The sequence below is a fragment of the Notamacropus eugenii genome, chromosome 7 (genome assembly GCF_028372415.1).
Source record: "Notamacropus eugenii isolate mMacEug1 chromosome 7, mMacEug1.pri_v2, whole genome shotgun sequence".
In the NCBI taxonomy this organism is placed as follows: Eukaryota; Metazoa; Chordata; class Mammalia; order Diprotodontia; family Macropodidae; genus Notamacropus; species Notamacropus eugenii.
The window spans coordinates 140,808,563-140,828,099 of record NC_092878.1 but is presented as its reverse complement, the minus strand read 5'-3'; the positions used below and the strand labels follow the sequence as shown (position 1 = coordinate 140,828,099).

The following is a 19,537-nucleotide window of genomic DNA, read 5'->3' as shown; positions in this document are numbered from 1 at the left end:
CCAGACAAGTAGGAGGGTGTAATTATAATAAAAGCCCAGGGAAAGGAGAACAATCCTGGAGGTGGGGGTGGTGTCCATTCTATTTTAAGAACTGAAGGATGGACATAGTCCTTGGAAGAGTACACAATCACTTGTCTTATCATTGGTTTCCAGTATCACTTGTTTTCTTCTTTACTTATTTTGTTTCATATAATTTTTCAATTGCTTCCTCTCTTAGAATAAAGTCCAAATTCCCTATCCCAGCATTGAAGTAGCTCCATTATCTGGTAACCTTCTCCAAGCTGTTTTCCCATTAGTTACTCATCTGGATTAGACTAGCCTCCACTCAGCTATATGCAGGTCTGACCATATCAACACCCCCCTCCCAATTCTGCAAACTCCATTGATTCCCTGTCACTTCCAGGATCAAACAGGAGATCCTGTTTGTCTTTCAAAACCCTTTATAACCTCTCTTCTTTCTACCTTTCTAGTCTTCTTACACCTTAGACCCCTCTGCATATACTGTGATCCAATAATATTGACTTCCTGACTGTTCCTCCCCCTAGGTGTTCCATCTCCTAACTCCAAGCATTTTCATTACGTATCTCCTAACCCTTATGCCTCCTCATCTCTTCCTCCTAACTTCCTTCAAGGCTCAGCTCATCTCACCTTGCAAGAAGCTTTTCTCAATCATTTTTGTGTTTGTATGTAGGTATTTACATGTTGTTTCTCACATTAGACACTGAACTCTTTGAGGGCAGGGACCGTGTTTTTGCCTTCCTTTGAATCCCTAGTGTTTAGCACAGTATCTAGCACATAGGTGCTTTACAAATTCTCAGCCACTGACTGACCATACTAACCTTCCAATGTAGTCAAATCGCTTTCTCCACTATTCCCTTAATATACCAATAACAGTTGATGCTTCGCCTCAGACCATTCCTCAAATCAATCAATAAACATTTATTAAGCACCTACTTTGTGTCATTATTGTACTAAATGCTGGGGATACCAAAAGACACAAAAAAGATGGTCCTTGATCCCAAGGAGTTTATCGTCTAATGGGGGATTGATCTAGTCTGTGGAGTCTGTTCGGATCTCCACTTTGTCCTTTAGTAGGGTAGTTATCTGCCTGCCACGTCCTCTTCCAGATTTGATAAACATACATCCTACGGTTTCATTCAACTCTCTGGTAAAAATGTTAAAAAGGGAGGGGAGAAGAGAAGGGAATAAGTGCTTACTGTGTGCCAGGAACCGTGCTAAGTGTTTTTATTTTATTTTTTACAAATATCTCATTTGATCATCAAAACGCAGAACGTTCCACTAGAGATCTGCTCTCAAGTAATCAGACTTGCTAAGGATTATTCTATGGATCATTTAACCCATTGAGAATTCATCTAAGTGCTATCTTCTGGCCTGGCTATTTCCAGGTGGCCCACAAAGTTTGAGGGAGATACTTTGTCAATTGTTTTACTGAAATCTAGGTAACCTGTATCTCCAGCACTCCTCTAATCTCTTGCTGTAATTACCTTGTGCAAAAAGGAAATCAGTCTGGCACAGCTTGTTACTTTGAAGGCATCTGGATTTTTATGGACCCTGATTAAACTTTCTCATAGATCACCCTCTTAGTCATGGGTTTTAGAATTTTGCCAGGCACTGGAATGAAGCTCACTGACCTGCAGTTTACAGACTCTACCCTTCCCTTTAAAAAAAAAGTGCACCATTTTCCCTTCCCCAGGCTCTGTGACCATATCTGTCAGTTTTTTCCAATACCAGAACATGTTTATCTAAGTGTTTTGACTTTTTACCATGCTCTCCCTTAGCTTCAGTTTCCACTCCCTGTTAACTAGTTGAGGGCTAAGTGGAGCCTGTAATCATTAACAACCCAGTGTCAATTAGACATGTGAAGAATTCCAGCAGTATTTGTATTTAAGAAGGGCACAAATGTACTCGTTCTTCCAAGTCCAAGGCTTTAGCCTCAGGGCAATGTGGATGTTGAAGTCTGGAGAGACAGGTGAGCTCTGTTCTCTTGCAATGGCTCCTTTCTTGTCCAGTCACGTCTGATTTTTCTAGACCCTGTGGATGGGTCGGGGGTGGGGTATGGGGGGAGGTTTCTTGGCACAAATACAGTGGTTTTCCTTCTCTAGTGAATCACCTTTACCCCTCTGCAATGCTGGAACTGCCCTTCAAACCCCAAAGTTGGCACAAATTCCTTCCTACAAAGGCCCCTCTTTGGCCATCTTTGTTGTAGTGGGTGATTGTATTTATTTCATGCAGTCAGTACCCAAAGTACTTTTTGGACAGTGGGTGTTGGGTTTGTCTGCTGAGTCACCCTGGCAAGAAGTCTTAACAGAGAACTAACAGAGATCTGGCTTACTGTGGGTACAGACTGGATCTGCCTTACCTTCAGCCTCAGACACACATTTCAAAGTGTACTTCTCTCACTCCTGACTCCCAACCCTCACCTCCCAACCCACTTCCCTGCCCCAGTGGGAAATGACATTGGTTCTGGATTCAAGAGGAATTAACTTCAAATTCATCTCCATGATTCCTTCCTGTACAATGTTTGACAAGTCTCTTAACCTGAATCTAAGATTTTCCATCTTTCTTGGACTAGATCATCTCTGAAGGTCCCTTCTAGATCCTAAGATCCCAAATGTAGATCTCTCCCTGTGCTATGTCTGTAACATATAGAAAATGGCTTCATTATCCATCCATTGTTCTACTCAGTCCTAGCATTCTGTAAGATAGTGTGAATGTAAAATCCAAACGGAAAAAAGAAACTGCAGTGGTGGAATGCCAGGCACTGAGTTTAGAGGAGGGGTGCTAATATATTTTGGGGGCAGCAGAGGTTTTTGAGATTTCCTCTCAAAGTAGACCAAATAAGCAGCTTCCATATGTATAGCCCAAAAAAGGAGTCTACAAGAAACGAGGGAGCTGCAAACTGAAGAAATCCTACCAAGAAGCAACAGTTCTAGTAACAATGTTACCAGACTTTACAGTTTCTCCTGAAATCCACTTTTTATGGATTTACAGAAAAGTAATAATAATTTGCCCTGCTAGTGCTAGACGAAAGGGACAGCTTTTTATTCATTATCAAGACTCTGACAATAATCAACTAAAATATTAACCTATAAAGCTGGAGAATTTCATTAAGGGGAGAAATTTTCCTGGCTGCTGTCATGGAGATATGTATTGGGGTTGAAGGGTTACATTTTTCTTTCTTCTTTAAATGAAGGTTTCTTGTGGAGAAGTCTGTATCCCCTCTTTTTACACAGAAGTTATTTTACAAAATACAATGATTATTACTTCGGTTTTGTGTTTCTTTATCCCTGGGCTATCTCCCCTTGTTGATTAAGTGTCCACAGGAAATAGAGACTCACTTAAATGTACCCTTAAAAAAGTAATTAGGAAGGTAAATCAGCTACAGCAAAAAAAAAAAAAAAAAAAAAAAAAGCAAATTATAGAAGACGTATTCCAAAGAGAATTTTATTACTAATTTATTGCTTTGGGGGATTATCAGTGCCTGGGTTATCTTCTTTCTTTTACATGTAGTTAATTTAACATTGTCTGTATTTAGTAAAGCAGTAGTTACCATTTGTTGTCCTAACTTTTGTCTGGCCACTGGACTTCGATGACTCTAGAAGAAAAAGTGAGGCTAACAACTTTGTGTAACTCTACCTCATTTAAATCTCGTTCATGAACAAGTCAAGACATTACCTCGAAGGGGCAGATAGATAGATGGTACAGTAGGTGGAGTACTAGCCCTGGAGTCAGGAGGATGTGAATTCAAATTCAATATCAGACACTTAGTAGCTGTGTGATCTTGGGCAAGTCATTTAGCCCTGATTGACTGGAGATGGCCGAGGATACAGTGGGAGACCCTGGACCTTTTAGGCTAAGGCCTTTATAGGTACTCACTTAGAAAGAGGTAATGCCCATTCAGTGAACAGGCCTCTTTAAGAAATGAGTCAAGGGATGGCCCCTTTAATTAGAAAAAAAAAACAACAAGCTGGGAAGGGAAGACCCTCAGGTTTGCTGTTATATAATATCAGGTCACTGGCCCCAGATGGCTCAGGAGGAGAAACTGAGGCTGGTGACCTTGCACAGCCTTTCCTCACTCAAATCAAAGTCAACTGCAGGTCATGTCACTGCTGATGTCATGGTCCTCTTCTAAAAAGGACAAATATAAACTGTGAGCCCTGATGGCCTCAAAAAAAAAAAAAAAAAGACATTACCCTGTGATGTTACTGGTCCTTTTCAAAGATGAAGGATGAACAGCAATAATAGAAAACATCATTTTATAAGGTATTTGGTCCTTTCTACTCTGCTCATGATAAATTAGCAAAAAGAAGATAATTGTACTTTGTAATAGAGGATGAAGTAGAAAAACTCAGTAAGAGTTCCCAAATTCAATCACCAGTTACTTTGATAATTGATAACTTCAATGTAAGAGTAAAAATAGGTGAAGGAGTAAGACACATCTTAAAGACTACATATCAGAATAAAGAGAGAGGTCAGACACTAGTGGACTATGCAGAATCCATCATCATTGCTATATGTCATGAACACTTTCTTCAAGGAAAGGCAGGGTAGGCATTGGCCAGTCACGTCAAGTACCAGAAAACATGGTAAAAATGAAATTGATCATATTTTAATTGGCAAGAAATGATTCATTATGGATGAGCAAGTCATTCCTGAATCAGATGTCTCTACACATGCTGTCTACCATCTGTTAGAGCAAGGATTGACTTAATACATAGCTGGAAGAAACAAAAACACTACCATAGTCTCCAAAGGCTAAAAAATGAGTATCACAGAGCCAGCAGTAGAGAGGTGTGGTAGGTGTAAACAGGATGCAGCACATAAAAATAAGGAATTCCAAAGAACATTTGGAGTCAAGCACGTCACTATCGAAATGTCAAGAGAGAAGACAGTCTGATTTCATGCGTAGAGAGAGGCATGACCTACAAAATCCTCTGGTATGCTGGTGATACTAGAAGTTCCCTTGCATATTGAATGGAACTCTGCTCCCCTAGTGACCCATCTGTGGCAAAACACATGTCATGACATGAACAAGAAGCCCAGAGGATGGGCAAGTGTGGACATTGTTGGAGACAGCATCCACAGTGAGATCGCAGATCCATTTCAGTATTTGCCCTTCTGCCGCCTTTCATTTCCTACACCTCCCAAGAATATTCCCATACTATAGAATTCTCCCTTGTCATGTGATTTCTTACGAAAATGAAGAGAAAATCCAACAAATCCAGCAAACTCCCGTAGGAACCTACTAACCTATAATATGCGAGTAATACTTACATGTATTAAAGTAGAAAAACAAGTTGTGGTCTGAAGTTGTTGGATAAATACAGAGGAAACTGGGATTTCACAAGAATCAGTCCTGTCCTTCACATGAAAAATGCTGTCCACCTTCAGAGAAAGAACTGATGGAATCTGAATTTAGATCAAAGTATACTTTTAAAAACTTTTTTGAGGGTCTGTTTTCTTTCTTAACATGGTCAATATGCTTTGCATGACTGAACATATATAATCTATATCAAATTGCTTGCCTTCTCAAGGCGGGAGGAAGAGAGGGAAGAAGAGAATTTAGAAATCAATTTTAAAAGACAGATGTTAAAAATTGTTTTTGCATGTAGTTGGGAAAAATAAAATATCAACATTTAAAGAATGGGCCCTGCCTTTTAACATTCTATTAGTTAATTTAGCAATCAACAACTTTATTGAGTGATAGGTATGTGTTCACTACTGTACTAGGGATTGGGGGTCTAATAAGAAAATCGAGACAAGGTACATTCCCTCAAGACACTTACAACCTAGTTGCCTTGACAACATAAATATTAAGAGAGCAAATCTCCTGCCTTCCATCTTATCATCAAAAGGATAGATCAGTAGATAGTCTCTTCCCTGAAATTATTTCAGTTTGTGTTGTATGACAAGTATAGTTTTCAATTTAATTGGCAATCACTGAGAGATGATAATAATGTTTGCTAATGGGAAATTAAACCAATATTAGACTAAAGGATGCAGAGCTGGGAGTACCACAGAAATTGTTCAATCGAAAACCATTTTACAGATGAGAAAACTGGCCAAGGGAGGATGTGCCCAAGATTACAAAGGTAGGAAGTGAGAGAGGTAGTCCTCTGATTCCACTGTTTTATGGCACCTCTAACTTTTAATTCTATAATATTCTTTCAATGAAATGAGCTAAAAGCTAAGCACAGGATACTGTTACAAATGGATGGGAGAGCATTCATCAAGTGAATGAATATACTTCAGATGTATCTCACTCATCAACAGTGTTCATTAATGAGAGGCTTATTAGCATCATTGGTGGCTGTTAGGAGACAGCTAATGGCACAGCTGATAGAACACTGGACCTGGTGTCAGGAAAACCTGAGTTCAAATTTAGCCTCAGACACTTACTATGTGACCCTGGGTAAATCACTTAAATTTGTTTACCTCAGCTTCCCCAGTTGAAAATGGGAACAATTAAAGCACCAATTTCTCAAGACAATTTTAAGGATTAAATGAGATAACTTCTGCGAAAAGTGCTCAGCAGAGTGCCTGGCACATAGTTGTTGTTGTCCTTCATTTTCGAAGAGGACCAAAATGACATCACCATGATAAAGTGAAGTTTCATTGTGTCCACTTGGGACTGATCAGACCAATATGAGCCCAGAATCCTCTACCGCAGGTTGGGCACAGATAGTCTGTATGAATTTTTGGGGTGGACACTCCAAATTTGTGCATTCTATGCTTACTTTGTGCTGTCTCAATTCTGTTTTGCTCATAGAGCACAGCACCCTTTCTGATATGGGCACCCCATTCTAAGCAGTCCTGTGCCAGAGTCTCCCATGTTGTACAGTCAAATCCAAAATTCTTGAGAGAGATCTTGAGCGTGTCCTTGTATCACTTCTTCTGACCACCATATGGTGGCCTGCCCCATGTCCGTACTCCATAAAATAGTCTTTTTGGCAAGCATATATTTTGCCTTCAAACAGCCCATTGGAGCTGCGCTCTCTAAAACATAGTCTGAATGCTTGGCAGTTCAACTCAAGCAAGGACTTCAGTATTTGATACCTTATCCTGCCAGGTGATCCTTAGAATTTCCTAAGACAATTTAAATGGAAGCGATTCAGTTTTCTGGCATGGCACTGGTAAACTGTCCATGTTTCACAAGCACACAACAATGACGTCAACACAATGACTTTGTAGACCTTCAGTTTGGTAGTCAGTCTAATATCTCTTCTCTCCCAAACTTTTCTTCAGAGCCTCCCAAACAATGAGCAAGCTCTGGCAATGCATGTGTCTACTTCATTGTCAGTATGTACATCTCTGGAAAGTACACTACTAAGGGAAGTGAACTTGTTCACAGCATTCAAAACTTCTCCATTTGTTGTAATCGATGATGTGTTGGTGGCTGATGGTGTTTTCTTGGTGTTAATTATTAGGCCAAAATTAGTGCAGTCAGCAGAGAATTGATCCATACTTTATTGCATCTCAGCTTCAGAGGCTGCACTGAGTGCACAATCATCTGCAAACAGAAAATCATGCACCAACACTCCCTCCACTTTGGTCTTGGCTTGCAACTTTTTCAAATTGAAGAACTTACCATCAGTACAATAGTTGACCTTGATGCCATGTTCATTCTCACTGAAAGCATTTGACAGCATGTCTGAAAACATCATGTTGAAAAGCATGGAAGCAAGCACATAGCCCTGTTTCACTCCATTAGTGACTGGGAAGGCACAAGAGCATTGTCCACTAGACAAAGCCTGAGCAAACATGCCATCATGAAATTGACATACATACTGATGAACTTCTCTGGGCAGTGAATTTTGACATAATTTTCCATAAGTCTTCATGACTAACAGCGTCAAAGGCCTTGGTCAGATCTACCAAAGTTGTGTACAGATGTCTGTTCTGCTCTTGGCATTTCTCCTAGAATTGTTGGGCAGCAAACACCATATCAACTGTTCCTCAGCCCTTTCTGAAGCCATACTGGCTCTCAGGTATATGACCATCTTTCAGGTGAAGGATCAGCCTATTAAGGAGGACTCTAGCAAGACTTTTGCCAGCAATGACTAAGAGAGATACCCCTGTGTAATTGTTGTAGGACAATCTATTCCCTTTACCCTTACAGAGATGGACGGTGGAGGCATCCTTGAACTCCTGGGGGATAGCCTCCTCTTGCCATATAACCTGGAAGATGATTCACCAGAACTGCAGTGCTGTATACCAGATCTCTGAAAGCTGTACGCTCCTTTTCTGCTCCACTGTTGCCAACTGCGTGTTGGTTCAACTTTCCCTCCAAGTTAGCAACAAACTGTTAACCCTCAGAGAAGAGCTCTAATTTGTTGACATTGATTCTTCTGGTAGCCATTTTGCCTTGGGGGTGGCACTTTTGATGGATGCAAATATTTAGCTTGGTAAGAATGAATCTATGATCAGTCCAGCACTCTGTACCACACATTGGCTTTGTCACTGTCACATCTTGTCTGTCTCTTCTCTTTACAATCACATAGTCTACTAGATGCCAGTGTTTGCTGTGAGGGTGCATCCATGAAGTTTTATTGCATTTAGATAAATGAAAGACAGTTTTGGTGATGAGAAGGTCATGCAATGCATAAGTCTTCAGTTTTATTGCATTTAGGTAAATGGAAGACACAAGTCTTCAGCAGTAATTGACCATTGCTGTTGCTGTTTCCAACTGCATTCCTCCCTAGGACTCCCTGCCAAGTCTGGTAGTCTGAGCCTACTCTAACATTAAAGTCACCCAGAATTATAAGCTTGTTCTCTTTTGGCACATTGATGATAAGGGTCTCTAGGTCTTCATAACATTTTTCTTTGACCTCATCAGGGTTCGTCATGGTGGGAACATAGGCACTGATGATAGTGGCATGGCATTTTCCTGCCAGTGACAATTACATTGTCATGAGTCTTGTCATTCATTCCTTTTGGCAGGCTGGTTTGTTCCTTACCCTCCCCTCTTAGTAGCCAACTAGAGTTTGACAGTCATTTATTCTGCCTGACTTCAGGTCATCTGTATTCCCTAATATTTCAATATTTCATTGGGATCTATGGTCTCATCCACATTAGTATTCCTTCCATCAATGCAGAATTCAACTTCACAGGTTATTCACAGGAATATTTTTACAATTCTTGTTCATATATCCAAAGTGATAAATTTATATTTAATGAGTTCCGATGAATCATTCCACACTTTTATCAGTTTCAAATTCATAAGAAGGGCAAGGCACTTAAAGCTTTTGCTTTACCCAATTTGGAGAGTGGCAAGTTGTTCACAGGTATAGAGGATTGACTGCTCTGCATATGACTTAGGGTCTGGGGAAGTAAGAGCTGGGTACATGTCTATCAGAGTTATGTGGGGTGTATAGCTTGGCAATGCCCAAGCTTCAACCAGAAAATTATAGCATGAGGTGGGGAGGGCAATCCTGTCAGCATCAGGGGCTCATTGACTTATTAAGTGTATGGTTCTGGGCAAATCATCGTTCTGTGCCTTAGCTTCCCCCATCTGTAATATGGCGATAACAAAATCCCATGTCTCTCAGGGTTGTTCGTAAGACAAAATGATAATATTTATAAAGCCCTCTGCAAACCTTAAAGCTCTATACAAAGATGACATTATCCTGCTTTTTGTTTGCAGGGCATCGTTGCTAAGGTTGTATTAAAATTCAAAATATATTTCATTTACTTGTTGACACAAATGCCATTCTTACAACAATAGCTTTCAAGAATCTAAGTGTTAGAGTTTGATAGTAATGAAAATACATTTGAGATTCGATAAGTTTGATTTTCACACTTACATTCCACTGCTGGGAGTCAAGGTCAAGGAGTACTGGAATCAAAATATAAGGCGTTACTTAAATGAACAGAAGTATTGTTTTTCTCTGAGAGGACCTTGAGGGCTGGGATTGTTTTTGGCCCCCTCCTTTGCCTCATACAATGGCTTAATAAAGGCTAGTTGAATTGAACTGACTGTAATCTTAATTTATTAATTTTCCAGTCTTCTTTCCTCTGGTCCTCAAAATGTAATTTTTTGTAGATAGAAATTTTAGATCCACTGTTAAATTTCTCATTTCTTTTTGAGAAGTATTTTCTGGAATGTGATAGCACCATCTATTGGTTTCTAAGGGGAACTAGAAGGAAGAACAATTAATAGCCTTGTGCTTCTGCATTTTGGGACACTTAAATGTTCTACTTTGCTCTTAATTATCAGTCATCCACTTTATAGATATCTATAGCAACTTGAGAATGTCCAATCACCTTTCTCTTGCCACCTTGATCACCTCTTCTCCCTCCCTGTCCCCAAATTGCCAGCTGGCTTACGCTCAGGATAACCTCAGCCAAGACATTAGAAAGTAAATATACAATGCATTTTAAATCCAAAAATAAAAGAAGTTTTGGTTCATCACATTATTTATGTTCATTCCCTTCAATTCATGTGAATAGTAATGATGACAATAGTAAATTATACAACCTGCGTTATATGTGATTGGCAAAGTGTGTTGTTATCCATAGAATCTCATTTGACATGTACAACCTGCTTATGAGGTAGTTTGGAAGTGTATTACTAGTCTAATTTTGTGGATGAAAAAATAGAGGCAGACAGAGGTTATGTGACTTACCAAGGTCTTTTTGTTGTTCAGTCATGTCTGACTCTGTGACTCCATGGATCACAGCATACCAGTACTATCATCCATGGAGTTTCCTTGGCAAAGATACCGGAGTGGTTTGCCAATTCCATCCTTTTTTAAAAAAAAATTAAAATGATACAATTTATTTGTATTTATTCTCTTTCAATTTATTCTATCTACACATGTTAGGTACATGGAGAATATTTATATACATATATGTGTATATATGTAATATAAATGCATAAGTAATATGTGTATGTTCTCTATGTACATTTAGACATGGACATGCTGTTTGAATGCAAAACATGCTTGCCAAAAAGACTTTTATGGAGAATTTTCACACAGGGCAAGTGCCCACAGAAGGACAGCCTCAAGGTATCTCCTAAGAGCTTTGGAATTGATTGGGTGACATGGGAGACACTAGCATAGGACTGCCCAGCATGGCATGCCCTCATCAGAGAAGGTGCTGTGCTCTATGAGCAAAGCAGAATTGAAACAGCTCAAACGAAAGCAGGATGAGCAAAACTAGAGAATTCACCCCAAATCTTCACACGGACTATTTGTGCCCGACCTGTAGTAGAGCATTCTGACCTCATACTGGTCTGATCAACCACAGTCAGACAACAGACAACCACTGTACCTTGACTCCACCATAGTGATGTCATTTGGCCATCTTCAAGAATGAAGGACAGCAGCCAACCAACATATATACACAATCCTTACATGTGTATATGTGAATGTACATGTCCTTGTTTTCTCCTATTTTTCCAATTATATCTAAAAACAATTTTTAGCATTCATTTTAACAAAATTTTGAGTTCCAAATTTTTCTCTCTCCCTGCCATTTTCTTCTTCAGGGGATGAAGGCAAACAGAAATTAAGTGACTTGGCCAGGGTCACATCTTCCTGAGTCCAAGTCTGGTGCTCTATTCCCTAAGCCACCTAGTTGCCTCCTGCCCAAGGTTACACAGCTACTAAGTTGCAAGGCTGAGATTCAAATTCATATCTTCTGACTCCAAGTCTAGCATTCAATTCAATTCAATTCAATTTAATAATAATAGTTAAATTAGTTATTAAATTGAATAATTAAATCAATTATTAAATTAAATGATTAAATAAAATAATAGTAATTAAATAATAAATAAATAAAATAAATTAAATTTACTGAGCACCTACTCTATAAACACCTTGGAGCTGTAGATGCCAAGATAAAGATGAAACCAGTGCCTACTTTTACCCTTTCTACCATGCTACTCACATAGTAAGGGGATTTTATACTCTCATAAGACTCTAAATGGTATTTTTGAAGGTGAAATGAAAATTCCTAGAACTTCCTATGAGTCAAAGACTGTTTCAGGCTGAAAGATTGCTTTTGTGAATAATTTAGAACTGAAAAACTAATGAACTCCCTTTATGACTCAGTTGATTTGCAGAAAAATTTCACTTCCAACTTTTCCTAAGATATTAAGTGAAATGGTACATGACCCTCTGTTGTATGGCCCTGTTAAGAGCAGACCTGAGCTTATTTATTTATTTAGGGGGCAATCAGGTTAACAAAGTCAAAAAAAATGATTTGCCCAGGGTCACACAGGCAGTAAGTGTCTGAGGCAGGATTTGAACTCAGATTCTAACTCCAGTACTGGTATTCTATTCGAGGCACCATCTATCTGCTTCAGACCTGAGTTTTAACAGCATTAAGGTCTGCAGATACTCCTAGGACAACAAGAGCACTTAGCCCATTGTAAGTCTCTATCAAGATTCCTCCCAAACTTTAAATTCTACTGAGTCAAGGAAGTTTGGGAACTCATATTACACAATAAAATAATATTTTCTTTTTTAAAAAGAAATTTAATTTCAAACTTAGCCATCAAATAAACTGATCATTTCTATATACACTGTGTAACAGAAATGTACAAGAAACTGTAAATATTATGTAGATCTTGCTGTTATTTTTAAGTATCAAATTAATTTAATAAGTAACTTTCAGAGCTCTCTTTCTTGTCTGTCATTCTTTTTGGTATTACTTCTGTTCACCCTTTCCTTTCCTTTCCTTTCCTTTCCTTTCCTTTCCTTTCCTTTCCTTTCCTTTCCTTTCCTTTCCTTTCCTTTCCTTTCCTTTCCTTTCCTTTCCTTTCCTTTCCTTTCCTTTCCTTTCCTTTCCTTTCTTTTCCTTTCCTTCCCTTCCCTTCCCTTTCCTTTGCCTTTCCTTTCCCTTCCCTTCCCTTCCCTTTCCCTTCCCTTTCCTTTCCTTTCCTTTCCTTTCCTTTCCTTTCCTTTCCTTTCCTTTCCTTTCCTTTCCTTTCCTTTCCTTTCCTTTCCTTTCCTTTCCTTTCCTTTTCTTCCCTTCCCTTTCCTTTTCTTCCCTTCCCTTCCCTTCCCTTCCCTTCCCTTCCTTTCCCTTTCCTTTCCTTTCCTTTCCTTTCCTTTCCTTTCCTTTCCTTTCCTTTACTTTCCTTTCCTTTCTTTTTCTTCCCTTTCCTTCCCTTCCCTTCCCTTCCCTTCCCTTCCCTTCCCTTCCTTTCCCTTCCCTTCCCTTTCCTTTCCTTTCCTTTCCTTTCCTTTCCTTTCCTTTCCTTTCCTTTCCTTTCCTTTCCTTTCCTTTCCTTTCCTTTCCTTTCCTTTCCTTTCCTTTCCTTTCCTTTCCTTTCCTTTCCTTTCCTTTCCTTTCCTTTCCTCTCCTCTCCTCTCCTTTCCTTTCCTCTCCTTGGCAGAAAGAATTCTAATACTTCCCCTTCCCTTCCTCCACTGAAAAAAAGGTTGGGGGAGGAGGGAATCCTTGTAAACAAATATACATAGTCAAGCAAAATCAATTTCCACATTGGCCACATCCAACAAATATGTCTTGTTCTGTACCTTGAGTCCATTATCTCTGTTAGAAGGTGGGTAGCATGCTTCTTCTATGGAAGTGGGGCTAGCCATCTCATGGATGAATTCTTAGTCTTTTCAAAGTTATGAAACAATAATTTCCTTCCACTATCTTAATGAGTGGAACTAAAGGAGTTGTTTATGTCTCCTTTCTAAAATCACAACGCAATCGCTCTGCTGTCTCATGTGCCTTGTTTTCTGATTTTTTGCCAGGAATTTGTTCTTCTAATCTGGTTTTTTCTGCTCTTTTGGAAGTCATGAGTATTTCCTGATTCATCAAGAATAGGACCCAGACCTTTGCTGACTCCATTATGGACTTGAAGTGGTTGGTGGTGGAGATGGAAGATGGGAGAGGGAGGCAGTGCCTATGACACCAGAGTTGTATGTGGCAATTCCTCATTCCTTTGTTTCTCTCCATGCCTCAGGAGGTGATATACTAAGCTCTGTTCCTCTAGAGTCCAAGGATGGCAACGTGAAATGGTTTCAGAGCCCTCTAATTTTGATGCTTTGGGGAAAAGCCATGACCCTGACTGCTTGGCCCTAGTTATAACTCTCATCCTCGGCCCTCCTGACCACCTCCATGAGATCAACAACACTGTGCGGTGCACATAGTTGCTGATCACTATATAGTTTTATTTAATTTTTAATTTACGAGATAAAACAAGCATTTCCATAACATAGTAAAATAAAAAAGATTGCAGTGAAACTGCAAATCTATTATATACAACTTGCCATTTCTTTTAAATATATAATAAGCTTATTATGGAGTTTTCCTTTTCTTTTGCTTTCTTCTTTCCCTCTTCCTCCATCATAGAGATGGCTATCATTGGACACAAATATGTATTAATGATGAATTCTTATAAATTCTCTTGAATTTCTTGGTTTATGAAACAGAAACTGCCAGACCTAAACTATTTTCTTGGAGCAGGTCAAGTAATTTCCTAAAATGCCATGCAATATAAATGAAATGAAATGAAATCCTACAGTCTCAACCTTCCATAGTGTTTGGTGAATCTACCCTAGGAATTTTAGCTGAACCCCTCTGCTTCTCTGCTGGAGAAAAGTCCTATCTTCTGTGTAACCTGTGCCTCAGACGTCCTGCAAGCTGAATTTATGAAGCTTGTATATAACATCTGGTACAAATTCAATTGGAACACAATGGAACAATTGCATAATTTTAATTATAGCTTTGCGAAATAGCAAAATTAATGTTCCGTTTTCTCAGGGAGGTGATAGGGAAAAAAAAAAACCCTTAGTTTTCCTGCTTTCTCTATGAAGTCCCTTTGAAATGCCTTCTTTTGTTAGTTCATCCCTTTGTTTCTCATTTCCCAAATACTTCTACCAACCTAATGAGTTTGTTACTTCCTGTAACACGGGAAGTTTGTTACACAAACACTGAGGGATGGTTACTATTTCCTTTAACTATTTGCATTGATGGGGTGGGAAAATGGATTAGAATATAGTGTCAATCTAATAGAAATGCATCTCTGCTGGTCATATCGTAACTTAAAAACCACAAATTAACGTTAACTATGTCATGTTGTATCATGACTTATTTTGTTAAACATTTTAATTTATATTTTATAATTATAATTTCTATTATATTTTAATCTGGATGGGGCCACACTCAAGTCACATGTAGCCATGGGCTTTGAGTTTGACACCTCTGAAATAAATAAGGTTCCTTCAAGCTAGATGTTGAAGGGGATAGAATACTGCTAAATCCTGTTTCAGACCCTAGCTGTGTTACCTTGGACAAGTCACTTCATCTCTCTCAGTCTCAGTTCCTTCCTCTGTAAAATGGGAATAATTGTAACATCTGCCTCATAGTGTTGTTGTGAAGATCCAATTAGAGAAACGCATAGAAAGCACCTTGCAAACTTCAAAACTCTATGAGAATATTATCTATTCTTTTAATTTTAGCCCTAAGCCTATGATCCTTTAAATATTAATTCATTAGTGTTATATATGTCCCTTCTATCTGTCCTCTCTTTTGAGCCATCCCTTGTAATTAAGTTTAAAAAGAGGAAAAAATAGCAGTTCAGCTATCCATGAGGCAACTAAATGACACCTGCGCTGGAATCAGGAGAACCTGAGTTGAAATGCTGCCTCAGGCACTTACTAGTTATGTGACCCTGAACAAGTCACTTCACCTTGCTTGCCTCAGTTTCTTCTGTAAAATGAGCTAGAGAAGCAAACGGCAAACCACTCCAGTATCTTTGCCAAAAAAACCCCAAATGAAGTCATGAAGAGTAAGACACAACTGAAACAATTCAACATCAACAGCTAAACATGCCAGCACATCAGCTGCATATGGCAATGCATACAACATTTCAGCCCCACATTTCTTCCCCTCTCCCTCACTGAAATGAAGGAATTGCATTTTCTAAATCTTTCTTCAGGGCCAGGCTCAGTCACTATATTTATAATATGTTCAGTTTCGTTTTTCTTTCCATGTCCATTTGCATAAGCTATGAAGTTTTTAAAAATCTCTATATTATTTGAGTTTCTCATAATGTAGCCAAGCTCATTTTATAAGACAGCGTTGGAATTATTGAATGGGAGCCCTAGGAATACTTGTTTAAATCACCGAAGTTAGAGAAAAAAATGCCTGTTTGTAAAGTGACAGGAGAAAGGGCCCTTTGAGCTCCAAATTCTACAAAGTCTATCAAATACATAATTTGGGAATAAAAAAGTTCATTCTTTGAGTAACATTTGTAAGCATAAGTTGTTGGAATTTCTTTGGCACATTTGGTCCCAAACGTGTAAAAGTTATTTTCTTTTAGGGAAGAAAAAAATGGCAAGAAATAAATATCTTCTCCAGAATCTTGAGTCATTCTAGGGTGGGTATGATTCATTCTTAATTCATTATAAGCGCATAAAGTGAAGAACAAATTCCATCTTGATTTCCCCACTCAGAAAAAAGCAGAAATACCATTTGAGAATAAGTCTTATCTCCAAAGATTTGATTTCTAATAACTGAAGGGAAATCCAACTATGTAATGATAAACTCAAGGTTGCAGAACTTATATAAGGAAAGAAGAATACTTCTATTATGAATCTAAAAATTCCCAACCTTTAATCTAGTCCTATGAGAATAGACACAAAGATGTATGTCTTCTTTTGCCTAGAGGCAGGCTTTCCTTATTGCTTCTCGTCAGTTTCTAACACAATGCATGTTGTATTTGTTGATTTCAGTCTGCAGATATGGATGTGGTCAAAAATGCTGTCATCTGGGTTTCCTCAAATTTTTTCCAGGTTAAAATCTTCCAGCTCCTTCCCCCAATTCTTGGATTGCCTGCATGAGAAACATTTCCTTTGAACACATGGAGAGTGTTCTTTGGTTTAGACTATAGCAGGTATTGAAACCAGCACAATTTTAGACTGTTTCTTAGACTTGTTCAGTTCTTTTATGGCTATGTCCAACTCTTTGTGATCCCATTTGGGGTTTTCTTGACAAAGATATTAGAGTGGTTTGACATTTCCTTCTCTAGCTCATTTTACAGATGAAGAAACTGATGCAAATAAGGCGAAGTGACTTGTTCAGGATCATATAGATAGTAAGTGTTTGAGGCAGCATTCAAACTCAGGAAGATGAGTCCTTCTGACTTCAGGCTCAGCACTCCATCTAGCTGTCCATTCTTAGACTTACTGTTACTATGTTCAAAAAGAATTCTTTTTTTTCTGATTGCTGCTGCTGTTTCTCAGAAATCCACAGTTAAGCTACATACATATTCACATTCACTTTTAAAAGGTTGGCTTTTGTACAGAAGCATGACTCCCATAGGAGTCAATGGGGGCAGTTGCCCTGGGGAGCATCCTGGGGTTTGGGGGAACTGCACACTCAGTATGAGTCAATAGGGTGATGCTAAAGCCAAAAATGGTCAGGTGGTCTTTGACTGCATAATTGTAAGTGGCAAAGTCTCTAAGGGAGGGAGGGAGGGAAGGAGGAATTGGTTCTGCTGTACCATGTCCTAATCAGGCAACATCTATAATATTATTTTTAATTTCATGTTATTTGTATTTTAAATATTTTTTACTTAATTTTATTTACTTTTTATTAGCATGGACTTAACACACCTTAACTACCATGAAATTTCCCTTTTACAAAGAAAAGAAAAAGAAAACTGCATATGAAACCACAGGTCAACACGACAGCTTGTTTTTGTAAATATTTATTGCAAATTTAATATAATAGAAATAACATTACTTTATGTTCTCTTTTAGATTTCCTCATGCTCTCTTCTGCGAATTAAAAAATGATTAATTTGTACTCCTTTCTTCCTCTATTTTAAGTATCACAGCCCCACTCCTTTCCCCAACATCTTCACTTCCCTTCTAACTAATAAATATAACCACAAAGGCAAAATCCACCCACTGGTCATGTCTGAAGAGATATGTCTCATTTGGATGGGCACCTAGATGGTAGCATGAATAGAATGTTGGGCCTGGAGTCAAGCAGACTCATCTTGGCCAATTCAAATCTGGCCTCAGACAATTACTAGCTACCCTCCTTATTTTACATATGAGGAAAGGGAAATTTCAAATTCATCCAGGGAGATGAATGGACTTATCCAACATCACATGGATAGCAGCCATCAGAGGTAGGATTTGAACCCAAGGCCTCTGACTCCAGAGACAGCGCTCTTTCTACTGTTCCATACTGTCCATAAACATGGTATCCAACACATGGAGATAGTGAAGTGAAGAGAAAAATGTTGGACTTGGAATCAGAAAGACTGGAATTAGAATCCTGCCTCAGACACTTAGTCTTACCTGTTTGACTCTGGGAATGTTACCACTGCACTCAGCCTGTTTTCTCATCTGTAAAATGGGAATAATGATGGCACCTATCTCACAGGATTATTTTGAAGATCAAATGAGACAACATACTTTGGAAACCTTAAAGTATTGTATAGATGCTAGCAGTAACAATAACTATTATTCTTATTACTGCCCTCTCCAGACAATATCTGATATAGTGAGCTTGGTAAGCAAAACTTTTCCCAGTCTAATTCATATATTCCTTCAGCATCTTTCTCAAGTCCTAATCCAGAGCCCCAGAGACAAAACATTCTTACTTTGCCATTGATTATAGGAATCCAAAAACAGTTTATTCTGATCTCCTTGCTTACAGGGATTTTGTTTTAGCTGACCACCCAACATCTCTTCTCATTTCATATCCAAGATCATTTCAATTTATTTTTTGAGATATGACTTTGATGATGGTGGACTACTTAGTAGGTTCCAGAGTCTTTCTGATATAATGTCACCTTAATGTGCCTCTCTACCTTGCTAAATGGAGCAATGGGAACTTTAGACTGAGGGTGAGGGGTAATTGGAAGTGATGACATAGTAAATGAGAGTTGTGCTTTTATTTCAAGGTGCAAGGTCATCGGGACCTGAAATGATGATGACTCCTTTCTGGGAGCTCCTGCAACATCCGCTCACCCTCCTATCAGGTGGACTGGATGAAGTGGTCCCTGCCAGCCATGGATAGCTGAAACCAAGATGGGGGAAAAAGTACCACCTTTGTGAGTTTCAGTTTGCATGAGATCCTGAGTCATATCCTGGACTGAACTGAACCCTAGACTTCAGAGTTTCTAATGCCTCTGTTTCTAATAACAAGTCCTGCTGGAAAAGTGAGATGAATATCTCATGAGAATTGTCTTGTTCCATTCTCCTTTTCTTGTTTAAAGGAAGTTGCAAGTGGATAATAAAAATAAATGGAAACCATACATATCTTAGAATACTCATGCCCTTTGTGAGCCTATGTTTGGGGAGATTTGGAATTTAGGGAGACTAGCCAGCTCACAACTGCTTGGTATATGTTTTATTATTTTATTATATATTGTTTTCTTTGCTCATTATGTACTATTTATTTGCTTATTGAACTTATGCTAAGAGTAAATCCAATCATGGGGATTTGCTTTTGGGCAAAACCAGAATCGTTATGTCAAGAAAGCAATGAGGGATCAATGAAATATAGCTAATTCAAAAAGAAGTCAGAGCTAGTC

At 38.7% G+C, this 19,537-nt stretch overlaps 1 long non-coding RNA gene across 1 annotated transcript; it reads left to right on the top strand.

Moving 5' to 3' along the window:
- Positions 1-1,856: 1,856 nt before the first annotated feature.
- On the top strand, positions 1,857-19,272 carry LOC140514323 (uncharacterized). Its single transcript, XR_011970547.1, has 2 exons — positions 1,857-1,990; positions 18,905-19,272. It is a non-coding gene; the product is annotated as an uncharacterized lncRNA (long non-coding RNA).
- The last annotated feature ends 265 nt before the right edge of the window (positions 19,273-19,537 follow it).